Genomic DNA, 15,330 nt, shown 5'->3' with positions numbered 1-15,330 from the left:
GGACGTTGGCTGAAAGGTATGATTCTGTAAGTATGGCTATGTCAGGCTGTTGCTTGAATAGTCTGTGGGACAGCTCTCCCAATTTTGGCACAAGTCCCCAGATGTTCGTGAGGAGGACTTTGCAGGGTCGACTGTGCTTTGTTTGCCTTTGTCGTGTCTGGTGCCTCGTGGTCCGATGCCGGGTGGTCCGTCCGGTTTTATTCTTATATCCGATTAATGACTTTGAAGTGTAATCTCTGTGTTGTATGTGGGCAAACTCAACAGCCAATTTTGCACACAGCAAGATCCCACAAACAGCAAATTATATGGAAAAGCAGTTTATCTCTCATTGGTAGTGTTGGGTGAACAAGGAACTTCCTCCTTTTATTTGAATTATGCCATGGGATCTTATACGTCTACCTGAACAGGCAGGTAGACGTTTAACATTGTCCCAACATTGTTCATAAAAAGAAAAAAATGCAAAAATACAGAAAATGCTGGAAATATACAGCAGGTCAATCAGCACATGAAAGAGAGATGGGTTCATGATTCAGCTGGAAGCCTTTCTCATAAATGAAGCAAGTTCAACTGAATAGTGCCACTGAAACATTAACCTTTTCCTCACTCACACGGTGACTGACCTCTGTATTTCTAGCATTTTCAGTGTTTTTTTAAAAAAGATTTTTAAAAGATAAATGTAAAGAACTGTAACTGGCTCAAAAGACCAAGTCACCCATTAGTCAGCAGAGGGGCAGAGTGGAGCTAGATAACAATATCACAAAAGGACTGTTAATTTTGTCCTCATTAGTACTGTTGATGTTATCCCTGTAACCACCTCCAGCCCTAGAACCTTCCTCCAACTCTGCGTTCCTGGAACTCTGACCTCTTGTCCATTCCCCTCTTCCTTCACACCATCATTGGTGACTCAGCCTTCAGGTGTCTAGGCCCTAAGCTCTGGAATTCCCTCCCTAAACCTCTCCGCATCTCCACCTCTCTCTCTCCTCCTGTAAGGCCCTCCTTTAAGCCTACCTCTTTGACCAAGCTTTTGGTCGCCTGTCCTAATCTCTCCTATAGCTCGGTGTCAATTTTTGTCCTGTGAAGCACCTTGGGACATGTTCATTAAAGGTGCTATATAAATGCAAGTTGGTGTTATTACTGCTGTTAATGGCAATTATCATAGAATGGTTACAGTACAGAAGGAGGCCATTTGGCCCGTTGAGTCTGTGCCAGCTCTCTGCAACAGCAATCCAACTAGTCCCACTACCCCGCCCATTCCTCATAGCCCTGCAAATTTTTTCCATTCAAGTACTTATCCAGTTCCCTTTTGAAAGCCAGGATTGAATCTGCCTCCACCACCCTTTCAGGCAGTGCATTCCAGATCATAACCACTCGCTGCATAAAAAAGATTTTCCTCATGTCGCCTTTGGTTCTTTTGCCAATCACCTTAAATCTGTGTCCTCTAGTTCTTGACCCTTCCACCAATTGGAACAGTTTCTCTCCATCTACTCTGTCTAGACCCCCTCATGATTTTGAAATTATAATAAATTATAATAATATACAAATTATTCTTCAATCTCCTATACTCTGCTTCTCAGTCTGCTTTTCCTTCTTAGAAATTTGCTGGTGTTCACCCTACTCTCAGGAAGGGTGTGCTCATTTATCTTTTCCAGCTGATATTATCTCACTCTATTATCTCACATCCACACATTCTCAGACCTGTGGAAGCTGCTGTTAACTAAGTATGTTTTTTGGCACTTGATTCCCTTCGATTCACTCCACGTGATATCAATAAACGGCTGAGTGCACTGGATACAGCAAAGGCTATGGGCCCTGACAACATCCCGGCTGTAGTGCTGAAGACTTGTGCTCCAGAACTAGCTGCGCCTCTAGCCAAGCTGTTCCAGTACAGCTACAACACTGGCATCTACCCGACAATGTGGAAAATTGCCCAGGTATGTCCTGTCCACAAAAAGCAGGACAAATCCAATCCAACCAATTACCGCCCCATCAGTCTACTCTCAATCATCAGCAAAGTGATGGAAGGTGTCGTCGACAGTGCTATCAAGCGGCACTTACCCACCAATAAGCTGCTCACCGATGCTCAGTTTGGGTTCCGCCAGGACCACTCGGCTCCAGACCTCATTACAGCCTTGGTCCAAACATGGACAAAAGAGCTGAATTCCAGAGGTGAGGTGAGAGTGACTGCCCTTGACATCAAGGCAGCATTTGACCGAGTGTGGCATCAAGGAGCCCTAGTAAAATTGAAGTCAATGTGAATCGGGGAAAACTCTCCAGTGGCTGGAGTCATACCTAGCACAAAGGAAGATGGTAGTGGTTGTTGGAGACCAATCAACTCAGTCCCAGGGCAATGCTGCAGGAGTTCCTCAGGGCAGTGTCCTAGGCCCAACCATCTTCAGCTGCTTCATCAATGACCTTCCCTCCATCATAAGGTCAGAAATGGGGATGTTCGCTGATGATTGCACAGTGTTCAGTTCCACTCGCAACCCCTCAAATAATGAAGCAGTCCGAGCCCACATGCAGCAACACCTGGACAACATCCAGGCTTGGGCTCATAAGTGGCAAGTAACATTCGCGCCAGATAAGTGCCAGGCAATGACCATCTCCAACAAGAAAGAGTCTAACCACCTCCCCTTGATTTTCAACGGCATTACCATCGCCGAATCCCCCACCATCAACATCCTGGGGGTCACCATTGACCAGAAACTTAACTTGTCCAGCCATATAAATACTGTGGTTACAAGAGCAGGTCAGAGGCTGGGTATTCTGCAGCAAGTGACTCACCTTCTGACTCCCCAAAGCCTCTCCACAATCTACAAGGCACAAGTCAGGAGTGTGATGGAATACTCTCCACTTGCCTGGATGAGTGCAGCTCCAACAACACTCAAGAAGCTCGACACCATCCAGGACAAAGCAGCTCGCTTGATTGGCACCCCATCCACCACCCTAAACATTCACTCCCTTCATCACCGGCGCACAGTGGCTTCAGTGTGTACCATCCACAGGATGCACTGCAGCAACTCGCCAAGGTTTCTTCGGCATCACCTCCCAAACCCGCGACCTCTACCACTTAGAAGGACAAGGGCAGCAGGTACATGGGAACAACACCACCTGCATGTTCCCCTCCAAGTCACACACCATCCCGACTTGGAAATATATCGCCGTTCATCATCGCTGGGTCAAAATCCTGGAACTCCCTAACAGCACTGTGGGAGAGCCTTCACCACACGGACTGCAGCGGTTCAAGAAGGTGGCTCACTACCACCTTCTCAAGGGCAATTAGGGACGGGCAATAAATGCCGACCTCGCCAGCGTTCCCACATCCCATGAACAAATAAAAAAAAATTCCACTGGTGATCTTGGTGCCTGTGTTATACTTCTCTGGAGCTCAGCTCTTGAACATTTTGTGAACCATCTGTAGTTGCCTGGGACTGGAACGCCTCTGACTGCTTATCTATGCTGCAGTGGGAGCATCAAGCTCCGATTTCATTTTCCATTTCTTCAGGGATTTTCCAAAGCTCTCCCACTTTGCTCCTCCTTCAAAGAAATGACCTCTTCCACTCCTCATCCAATTTTATCCACTATTTTGCTGATGATTTCATTCTACATTCATGAGATCGTACTCCTTCCGTGTTCAAAACTTACTTAATGATTGAATTGTCTCATCTTCATCTCACCTATACCCTTCCATGGGCCAATAGAGCTCTTTTTTCTTTTCATTCTTCAAAGATGTAGTTTCTTCATGTCTCTAGCAAGTCCAACCAACAAGTATAACCTCTTAGTCCTTCACCTTCATTAATCTTCATTCATTGACATTCTTGACATCGCTATCTCAAGAAAAAGGCAGGAATGAGAAAAGACTATGCAGCCCATCAAGCTATAATCACCAAAAATGGATCTCCTCCATTGCTAAAATTGCCTCCAAGAAGCTCAGTTTCCACTTTACTGCCAAACACCTCTGCTCCTCTCCATAACATTTAGCTCTGTATAAAGCCCAAGACCACTCAAGGTCTGATTAATGCTCTCTTTTCTACCAAGACTCTTCTAGTGTCTCTCTCACATTCCGGGACAGGGTATAAGAAAAAGCTTGTCATCTGAGAGGTGATCCCTCATCTCTAGCTTTTAAAGTGTCTCTCCATTGCACTCTTCCTTTCCTGTTTTATTGATAGGAATAGGGTCAGTTCTTCTCTGAACTTTCCTCTCCCGTTCCTTCTAAGCTCTAAAATATGTTGTCCTGCACACTCTTCCCGCTCCCTACATGCTCACTGTGTTGAAACAAAGATTCATTGCACGTTCTATACTCTAACTCATACTTACCCAAGACCTTAACACCATGGAATTCTTTACCTCCCTCATTCTCCCCTTCTACTCTCAAGCTTGGGGCCATCTAGTTGCTACTTACTGATTACTTCATCTATTTTTTCTATCCTTTTCAACCTTAGTGGTGTCCAGCACTGTGGGCCTTGGCCCTTCACCTAGGTTTCCAATAAAAAGATGTCAATTATTGATATTGTCCCTTTTTTTTAACCTTTGCTCTTCCTTTTTTCATCAATGTTCTCCTCACCCATCCTTCTCTTCTGAAGGCCTGCCTTGTTGGGCTGTCGTTACAGGGGCACTGGTTGGTCTCTAGTCCCTCACCCAATTAGCCATTCTTGACCCTAATCAGCAAACGTCAGCGGGCCTTTTGTCCGTAGGGAGCCATCACAACTCAGCCTCACCTGATGTCCACACGTGTACACTTGGGGAGGAACAGGTGACTTTGGACCCATGGTTCCCAAAGCTCTCCACCAGTGGTTTTTTCCTTGTGTCATATCTGGCTCTGTTGTAGACTATTTGATAGAGATTGATAGCTATGATTAGTCAATAACTCCATTATCATCGTATCATGCGACTACCAGGATGGTAGAAGGTGAACTAGATGGACTTTGGTCTTTTTACATCCAGCAATTCCTATATTCCTATCTACACTTCCTGCAGGGTTCCATGGGCAGCGATCAGGAGCCAGACCCGAGCACATTTCGTCCTCATGTCTACAGCTTATTGATTATTGTTTCTTTTTATTGTTATGAATAAAATATTCATAAACAAGAGTCCTGATGGGTGAGGGGTGTTCAGGGTCAGATGTTCAAACACCCCTCGAAATTCCTGTGACTTTTTTTACAGGACCACTCTTCCTTTCGAAGGAACGTTCCTCAGAACACAGAAACAAGGGGAAGTTCTCCAGAGCGGTCAGTTCTGTAATTCGACCAGTGAAAACCGATTAGTTGGGCCCGTGCTTCTAAAATGTTCACTGGGATATTTCAGTGACTAGTAGCAAAGTTATTGATAGACGAGCGACACACTTGGACTTGGCGTGTTCGAGTTTTTATCCGACTGGACTGTTTTTCTTTTCATTTGCTTCATTTGAATTGTTCGACCAATGGAAGTAACAATGTTTTTATTTGAACCTTATCTTGAAATTCCTATTTGAAGTAGTTTTGTTTTAATCTCATATCCAAACACCCCATGGAAAAAAAACCCTGCCCGTCCCAATGAAAAGATTGTATTTTGGTTTTAATTCCATTCTAAAACACTGGTCCTACACTGTCAGCTTGGTTCAATCGGTAGCACTCTCACCCCTGAGTTAGAAGATTGTTGGTTGTCCCACTATGCACTTGAGCAGATAATCGAGGCTGACATTTCAGTGCAGTACTGAGGGTGAGCTGCACTGTTGGAGGTGCCGTCTTTCAGATGAGTCGTTAAACAGAGACCCCGTCTGCCCTCGCAGGTGGATGTAAACATCCCATTGCACTCGTCAAAGAGCAAGTGAGTTCTCCCCATTGTCCTGGTCAATATTTATCCCTCAACCAACACCGAAAAACAGATTATCTGGTCATTTATTTCGTTTGTGGGTCCTTTCTGTGTGTAAATTAATTGGTGTATTTGTCTCCATAACAACACTTCAAAAATTAATCCATCAGCTATGAAACACTTTGGGACATCCCGAGTAAGTTACATAGAATTTTACAGCACAGAAACAGACCATTTGGCCCAACCGGTCAATGCCGATGTTTATGCTCCACGTAAGTCTCCTCCCACTCTGAAAGTTGCTATCGTAATGCAAGTTTCAACAAACTGTTCCCATTTGTGGAAGGGTCAAGAACCAGAGGACATAGATTTAAGGTGATTGGCAAAAGAACCAAAGGTGACATGAGGAAAAACCTTTTTACACAGCAAGTGGTTAGGATCTGGAATGCACTGCCCGAGGGGGTGGTGGAGGCAGATTCAATCATGGCCTTCAAAAGGGAACTGGATAAGTACTTAAAAGGAAAAAAAATTGCAGGCTACTGGGATAGGGTGGGGGAGTGGGACTAGCTGGATTGCTCTTGCATAGAGCCGGCAGGGACTCGATGGGCTGAATGGCCTCCTTCCGTGCTGTAACCTTTCTATGATTCGATGATTCTAAGTGCTTCTTTTGATACAGTCAAGCCCTGGAACAACGCCATTTGATGCTAATGTGCAAATGCTCAACGTATCCATGTGAAATTACTCTGCCAGTTTAGCATTAACCTACTTATTTTAAACAAGTTAATGCCTCTGCCAAAGTAGCAGAGGAAGGAATTTCAGATCAACATGTTAACCATTCATAGATTAGTATCACACCGTGTCATTTCAGGGCCTGAATGTTTTATAATAAAGTGTCTTAAGGGAGGACTGGGTGATACAGTGGGTCAGTCACTGATGTTTAACCTCTGGGACCTGGGTCCATATCCCAGGTAGAACGATGGGATGAAAGTCTTCTCTCTCTGCTGAGGGGCTTGTGCCATCTCAATCCAGTTCCTGTAACCGGAATAAAACCGCCCATAACCGAGCATTAATTGTGAGTCTCTCTCAGTGAACTCACTGGATGGACGAAATGTCAGTTTGGTGCAGTACTGACACTGTTGGGACAGAGCTGTGCTCCATATCTTACCATTCGATAGCTGAGCTGGGAGTGGGAGTGTTTGATGCTGAGATGCTGTCACTGAGTACCTGAAATAGAAAGGGTTTCATTCCCCAGCACTAACAATCCTCGCCTTAGTGAGCACAAGAAAAGGATTACTGTATCCAGTTGTCAGCTTGGCTCCATTGGTACCACTCTCGCCTCAGAGTCAAAAGTTTACGGGAATCTAGTGAATAAGGCAGATGAGCTGAGGGCACAGATAGACACGTGGAAGTACGATATCTCAGCTATTACTGAAACATGGCTTAAAGAGGGGCAGGAATGGCAGCTCAACGTTCCTGGTTACAGGGTTTTCAGATGAGATAGAGAGGGGGCTGAAAAAGGAGGGGGCATCGCAATATTGGTTAAAGAAACAATTACAGCTGTGAGGAGGGATGACATGTTAGAAGAATCATCAAATGAGGCCATATGGGTTGAGCTGAAGAATAAAAAAGCAGCAATCTCACTGCTGGGAGTGTACTATAGACCCCCAAACAGTCAGAGGGAGATAGAAGAGCAAATATGGAGGCAAATTTCTGAGAAGTGCAATGACAACAGGACAGAAATAGTAGGGAATTTCAACTACCCTAATATTAACTGGGATACAATCAGTGTTAAAGGTATAGAGGGCGCAGAATTCTTAAATTGCATTCAGGAGAACTTTTTTAGCCAGTACGTAGCAAGCCCAACAACAGTTCTGGATTTAGTTTTAGGGAATGAAGTCGGGCAGGTGAAAGGAGTATCAGTGGGAGAGCATTTTGCTGGTAGTGATCATAATTCAGTTAGATTTAGCATAGTTATGGAAAAGGACAGATAGAACAGGAGTAAAAGTTCTCAATTGGGGAAAGGCCAATTTTACTAAGCTGAGAAGTGATTTAGCAAAAGTGGACTGGAAACAGCTACTTGAAGGTAAATCAGTGTCAGAGCAGTGGGAGGCTTTCAAGGGAGAGATAGTGAGGACTCAGAACATCTATGTTCCCACAAAGAAAAAGGGTGGGACTGCCAAATCAAGAGGCCCCTGGATGACAAGGAGCAAACAGGGTCGGATAAGGCAAAAAAGGGAAGCTTATGTTCGATCAAGAGTTCAGTACTGTATAAAGCTTAGCGGAGTATAGAAAGTGCAGGGGTGAAATTAAAAAGGGAATTAGGAAAGCAAAGAGAGGGCATGAAAAATACTGGCAAGTAAAATTAAGGAAAACCCAAAGATGTTTTATAAATACACAAAGTTCAAGAGAATAACTAAGGAAAGAGTAGGACTTATTAGAAACCAAAAAGGTAACCTATATGTGGAGGTGGGTACGGTTCTGAATGAATACTTTGTGTCTGTTTTCACAAAAGAGGGGGACGATGCAGAGATTATAGTTAAGGAGGAGGAGTATGAAATATTGGATGGGATAAACATAGTGAGAGAGGAAGTATTAAAGGGTTTAGCATCTTTGAAAGTAGATAAATTGCCAGGCCCGAATGAAATGTATCCCAGGCTGTTAAGAGAAGCAAGGAAGGAAATAGCGGAGGTTCTGACCATCATTTTCCAATCCTCTCTGGCTACAGGCATGGTGCCGGAGGATTGCAGGACTGCTAGCGTTGTATCGTTCCTTAAAAAGGGAGAAAAGGATAGACCGAGTAATTACAGGCCAGTCAGTCTAACCTCAGTGGTGGACAAATTATTGGAATCAATTCTGAGGGACAGTATAAATCGTCATTTAGAAAGGCATGGATTAATCAAGTTCAGCCAGCATGGATTTATTAAGGGAAGGTTGTGACTGACTAACTTGATTGAAATTTTTGAGGAGGTAACAAGGAGGGTAGATGAGGGTGACGCGTTTCATGTAGTCTACATGGATTTTAGCAAGGCTTTGGACAAGGTCCCACATGGCAGACTGGTCAAAAAAGTAAACGCCCATGGGATCCAAGGGAAAGTGGCAAGTTGGATCCAAAATTGGCTCAGTGGCAGGAAGCAAAGGGTAATGAAGCAGTCCGAGCCCGCATGCAGCAAGACCTGGACAATATCCAGGCTTGGGCTGATAAGTGGCAAGTAACATTCGCACCAGACAAGTGCCAGGCAATGAACATCTCCAACAAGAGAGAGTCTAACCACCTCCCCTTGTCATTCAATGGCATTACCATCACCGAATCCCCCATCAACATCCTGGGGGTCACCATGGACCAGAAACTTAACTGGACCAGCCACATAAATACTGTGGCTTCAAGGGCAGGTGAGAGGCTGGTATTCTGCGGCAAGTGACTCACCTCCTGACTCCCCAAAGCCTTCCCACCATCTACAAGGCACAAGTCAGGACTGTGATGGAATACTCTCCACTTGCCTGGATGAGTGCAGCTCCAACAACACTCAAGAAGCTCGACACCATCCAGGACAAAGCAGCCCGCTTGATTGGCACCCCATCCACCACCTTAAACATTCACTCCCTTCACCACCGGCGCACTGTGGCTGCAGTGTGTACCATCTGCAGGATGCACTGCAGCAACTCGCCAAGGCTTCTTCGACAGCACCTCCCAAACCCGCGATCTCTACCACCTAGAAGGAGAAGGGCAGCAGGTACATGGGAACAACACCACCTGCACTTTCCCCTCCAAGTCACACACCATCCCAACTTGGAAATATATCGCCGTTCCTTCATCGCCGCTGGGTCAAAATCCTGGAACTCCCTACCTAACAGCACTGTGGGAGAACCTTCACCACACGGACTGCAGCAGTTTCTTGGCCAGGGGCTGCAGTAACCTGAGATTCCCAGCTGCTGACACACAGGCAAAAGCAACTTTTGAACTGAAGTAACCTGAGTTCAGTCGCTGGCCTGAGCTGGCTGGAACCGGTTTGAATTAGCTAAGTTTTGTGAAAGACAAAGGAGATGTGAGAAGACACAAGTCCTTATTTAGAAAAGGAGTAGAGAGGTAATGCTACCTAAGTCCTTGGGACAGAGCCAATGAGGAGAAGACACAGGCTAGGCGAGCAAGCCTAAACCAACGGGAGAGAGAGAGAGAACACAGCTTGAAGAGATAAGATTCGGAATAAGAATGAAGAATTTGGGGCGTGGAGCCAGAGCGAAGACTCCAGAGACCAACCATCGCGGAAGTGGAAGAACCTACGTCAGGGACGTAGAGACAACGTCGAGAGAGAGAGAACGGAACGCCTGGCCAGCGTCAGCTCTCCTTTCGGGTATTATCCTTTATATACTGTGACCACTCAGGGAGTGTCAGAGAAACCTAGTGGGTGTGCGTTTAGATCCTAGTTTGGGTATAAAACTGTATAACCTGGTGCAAACTGCATGTCTATATCTAACCAGACGTATAAGCTATATGTATATGATATAATGGCGTGAATAAAGCGAATTGAGAGTTCAGAGAGAATTGACCCTTCTCCTCTTTGTACTAAGCCAATAACCATAACCGGTGACCTCCGGTCATCAAGTTCCTGAAGACGGCTCACCACCACCTTCTCAAGGGCAATTAGGGATGGGCAATAAATGCTGGCCTTGCCAGCGATACCCACATCCCATGAACGTATAAAAGAAAATGGTCGACGGGTGTTTTTGTGACTGGAAGGCTGTTTCCAGTGGGGTTCTGCAGGGCTCAGTACTAGGCCCTTGCTTTTTGTGGTATGTATTAATGACTTGGACTTGAATGTAGGGGGCATGATCAAGAAGTTTGCAGATGATACAAAAATTGGCCACGTGGTTGATAGGAGGAAAGCTGTAGACTGCAAGAAGATATCAATCAACTGGTCAGGTGGGCAGAAAAGTGGCAAATGGAATTCAATCTGGAGAAGTGTGAGGTAATGCATTTGAGGAGGGCAAACAAGGCAAGGGAGTACACAATAAATGGGAGGATACTGAGAGGTGTAGAGGAACAGAGGGATTTTGGAGAGTACGTCCACAGATCCATGAAGGTAGCAGGACAGGTAGATAAGGTGGTTAAGAAGGCATACGGGATACTTTCCTTTATTAGCTGAGGCATGGAATAAAAGAGCAGGGAGGTTATGCTAGAACTGTATAAAACACTAGTTAGGCTACAGCTTGAGTACTGCGTACAGTTCTGATCACCACCTTACAGGAAAGGTGTGATTGCACGAGAGAGGGGATTTACGAGGATGTTGCTAGGGCTGGAGAATTTTAGCTATGAGGAAAGATTGGATAGGCTGGGGTTGTTTTCTTTGGAACAAAGGAAGCTGAGGGGAGATTTAATTGAGGTGTATAAAATTATGAGGGGCCTAGATAGAGTGGACAGGAAGGACCTATCTCCCTTAGCAGAGGAGTCAGTGACCAGGGGGCATAGATTTAAAGTAATTGGTAGAAGGATTAGAGGGGGGCTGAGGACATTTTTTTCACCCAGAGGGTGGTGGGGGTCTGGAACTCACTGCCTGAAAGGTTGGTAGAGGCAGAAACCCTCAACTCATTTAAAAAGTACTTGGATGTGCACTTGAAGTGCCATAACCTACGGGACTACGGACCAATTGCTGGAAAGTGGGATTAAGCTGGCCGGCACGTACTCGATGGGCCAAAAAGCCTCCTTCTGTGCCCTAACTTTCTATGATTCCATGACCACAATCCCGGACCAGAGTCCATAATACAGGCTGACACTCGCAGTGCAGTACTGAGGGAGTGCTTCACTGTTGGAGGTGCCGTCTTTCGGATGAGACATTAAACCTCTCTGAATGTTAAAGATCCCACGGCCACTATTGGAAGAAGAGCTGGGGAGTTCTCCCCGGCCAACATTCCCCCCTCAACTAAAAACAGATCAACTGATGATTCATCTCATGCTGTTTGTGAGACCTTGTGTGTAAATTTATCTTCTACGTTTTGCTACTTAACAACAGTAGCTACACTTAACTAAAGTAATTAATGAGGATGAAACGTTTTGGGACATCCTGAGAATGTGATAAAGTGTTCCATAAATACAAGTCTTTCTGTAATTGGGAGGTTGTTGGGGAAATGCAGTTTTCAAAGGATCTCCTGGAAAATACAGCAACGTTGTTGAAAGGAACAATAGTTATTATCTACAGTGTGTCCATATATTTAAAGGACAGTTTAAGGGCACAGGTTATTTCGTTACTTTACCGAGACTATTGCAACATTTCCAGCACAGATTTGGTGCCAGATTGTCACCTGTGTTTACAGTACTTCATTACACTGTTATTTGTTGCCTTCTGGTCTGTTATTTTGTTTCATTATTTTAATCCCGTGCCTACACACACTTACAGTAACTTTTAATCTCAGATACAGCAGAAAATCGAAACTCTCATTTTTAATAGTTTTTGAGAAAATACATCCATTCCGGAGAATGACACGGCGCCACATTCTGGTGGGAACGTTAATCGCAATGGTGGCAAATTCCTCTGTGGGCTGTTTAACGGAGGTCTTAACGTATTTTAAAAGAAGCAAGTGAACGCCTTCTTGGAATTAGCAGAGAGAAGAGTTTAATCGGAGCTTTTTATTCCAACAACAACATCGCCCAGTGTAATATCCCAGTGTACAATCGCAATCGTTTCACTTCCTCCTCTTCCGTCCCTCATAAACGAATTTGGATGTATCCGCTCCTGTTTTAATAAAGATAATCACTGGAATCTTCCATATCACCAACTATCTTCATTAATAAACTGTGCTCTTAAACATTCAACGTATTTCAACATTTCCTGTTTTGATTTATGTCCTGCCCGGGGTTACAGGATGAAGCCCCACTGTATATTAGGGGCAGGATCTGTGTCTCTTTCTCCAGTCCAGGATCTGTGTCTCAATCTGCAGCCCAGGGTCTGTGTTTCAATCTGCAGCCCAGGGTCTGTGTTTCAATCTGCAGCCCAGGGTCTGTGTTTCAATCTGCAGCCCAGGGTCTGTGTCTCTTTCTCCAGTCCAGGATCTGTGTCTCAATCTGCAGCCCAGGGTCTGTGTTTCAATCTGCAGCCCAGGGTCTGTGTTTCAATCTGCAGCCCAGGGTCTGTGTTTCAATCTGCAGCCCAGGGTCTGTGTCTCTTTCTCCAGTCCAGGATCTGTGTCTCAATCTGCAGCCCAGGGTCTGTGTTTCAATCTGCAGCCCAGGGTCTGTGTTTCAATCTGCAGCCCAGGGTCTGTGTTTCAATCTGCAGCCCAGGGTCTGTATTGCAATCATCAGCTCGGGGTCTGTGTTTCAATCTTCAGTCCAGGATCTGTGTCTTTCCCTGCAGGCGTATCTGACCCATCCTTGTCTCTGGGGGAGGGTCTGTGTCTCCCTCCAGTGCTGTGGAGTCTCCCTGGCGGGATTACAGGAGCCGACATGTGCCCATATTTCCCTCAATGTAATATTTGCAGCCGATCATGTGATTTCCTATTTGGAGCCCGGTCATATGACGAGCCGCCAGCCCGGACCGCCCCATTCTTCACCATCCTCAGGGTTAAAACCACCTCTCTCCCTCTCTCCCTCTCAGTGTGACTGTCCGGCTCATTGGTAGCGATGGAGTCGCTTTGGCTGTTGCTTTGTGTGAGCGGCGCTCTCGGATATTTCTCTCCGGACACAATTTCAGGCAGTGGTCCGGGTACCCGCAGGCGGCTCCTGGCAATCATCTACACTATTGCTAAGTGACGCGGTTGATGCTGGGGCTCCCCAGGAGCTGAGAGAGGCTGGACAGCCAGCGCTGGCATTGGGGACAAGGCAGAGCTAGTGGCTGACAGTCCCCCATCTTCTGATCTCTCAGTGGGGTAAATACACCAGGGAGATCCCAGGTTGGATCCTTGGTCTGTGGTGAGTTGGGGATTGCAACTGGACTAAGCTAAACCCTGGACTTTGGGCTAAGGGAGATTGAGGGGAAATAGTCTTCCAAAGCCAAGACCTCCAACTGTACCTATATTTACCCATTGACTGGGTTGTGTGTGATAGAGAGGTCACAGAATCCTGGAGTTATCCTAAAAGAGGAACATTGGATGGATGTTTGAGGAGGTTTTGGCACAAGAGATGGTGGGGGAGGAGAAGTGATGATGTGACGTTAGGGGATTTGATGTGACGTTAGGGGATCTGATGTGATGTTATGTTAGGGGGAGATGCTGCAATGTGACAGACTCTGTCAGGTCTTTTTTATTCAGTAATTACACTGTGATTAAAGTAAATACTTTGTTTAAGGACAATTTGCAAATGGCAATTTAAAGGGAAACCTACCCTTCCTCATGAGAAAACACTTGGCAAATCTTTTTTTTAGTGGGAAGGTTTTCAATGGGGACTGTGTTGTGTAACTGCTTTCAGAGTTTGCAATCAAATGAGAATGAAAAGGTTTGCCAAACATTTATTTTGTCCTATTTAAGATGATGCCCCTTTAAGAGAGCACAAGCCTCTTTAACAGAGTTTTAAAACATCCATGAATCACACGGGGGAGGGAGGTTATTATTTGGGAACCCATTACCAGATGCACAAGATGGATTTGCTGCTTAAATTTCTTCCTGAACTTTCTCCGCTGCCAATTGTATCCTATCGAAATATCATCAGGATGGGGTCTCTAATCATCGGTTAGAGGTGAGCTGGGGCATACAGATTGTCCCAGGACACTGCTCCTGCCCTGGCCTACCGTTATTCTGGGATTGCAGTCTCTTTTCTCTTCCCCAGAAGGCCCTGGGCTCCTGAATCTCTACACGGGGTAACGTGTAACCAGCCCGCCCGGTCCTCCCCGACACGGGGTGACGTGTAACCAGCCCGCCCGGTCCTCCCCGACACGGGGTGACGTGTAACCAGCCCGCCCGGTCCTCCCCGACACGGGGTGACGTGTAACCAGCCCGCCCGGTCCTCCCCGACACGGGGTGACGTGTAACCAGCCCGCCCGGTCCTCCCCGACACGGGGTGACGTGTAACCAGCCCGCCCGGTCCTCCCCGACACGGGGTGACGTGTAACCAGCCCGCCCGGTCCTCCCCGACACGGGGTGACGTGTAACCAGCCCGCCCGGTCCTCCCCGACACGGGGTGACGTGTAACCAGCCCGCCCGGTCCTCCCCGACACGGGGTGACGTGTAACCAGCCCGCCCGGTCCTCCCCGACACGGGGTGACGTGTAACCAGCCCGCCCGGTCCTCCCCGACACGGGGTGACGTGTAACCAGCCCGCCCGGTCCTCCCCGACACGGGGTGACGTGTAACCAGCCCGCCCGGTCCTCCCCGACACGGGGTGACGTGGAACCAGCCCGCCCGGTCCTCCCCGACACGGGGTGACGTGGAACCAGCCCGCCCGGTCCTCCCCGACACGGGGTGACGTGTAACCAGCCCGCCCGGTCCTCCCCGACACGGGGTGACGTGTAACCAGCCCGCCCGGTCCTCCCCGACACGGGGTGACGTGTAACCAGCCCGCCCGGTCCTCCCCGACACGGGGTGACGTGTAACCAGCCCGCCCGGTCCTCCCCGACACGGGGTG

The 15,330-nt window shown here is 46.8% G+C and overlaps 1 protein-coding gene across 2 annotated transcripts in view; it reads left to right on the top strand.

Annotated features, from left to right (window-relative positions):
- Positions 1-15,330, top strand: part of LOC137333478 (uncharacterized) — a 55,160-nt gene that overhangs the window by 5,023 nt on the left and 34,807 nt on the right. The window lies entirely within an intron of this gene.

Source organism: Heptranchias perlo, chromosome 16 (genome assembly GCF_035084215.1).
Source record: "Heptranchias perlo isolate sHepPer1 chromosome 16, sHepPer1.hap1, whole genome shotgun sequence".
NCBI lineage: Eukaryota > Metazoa > Chordata > Chondrichthyes > Hexanchiformes > Hexanchidae > Heptranchias > Heptranchias perlo.
The sequence above is the reverse complement of the archived record's forward strand: the minus strand, read 5'-3'. Positions and strand labels throughout refer to the sequence as shown.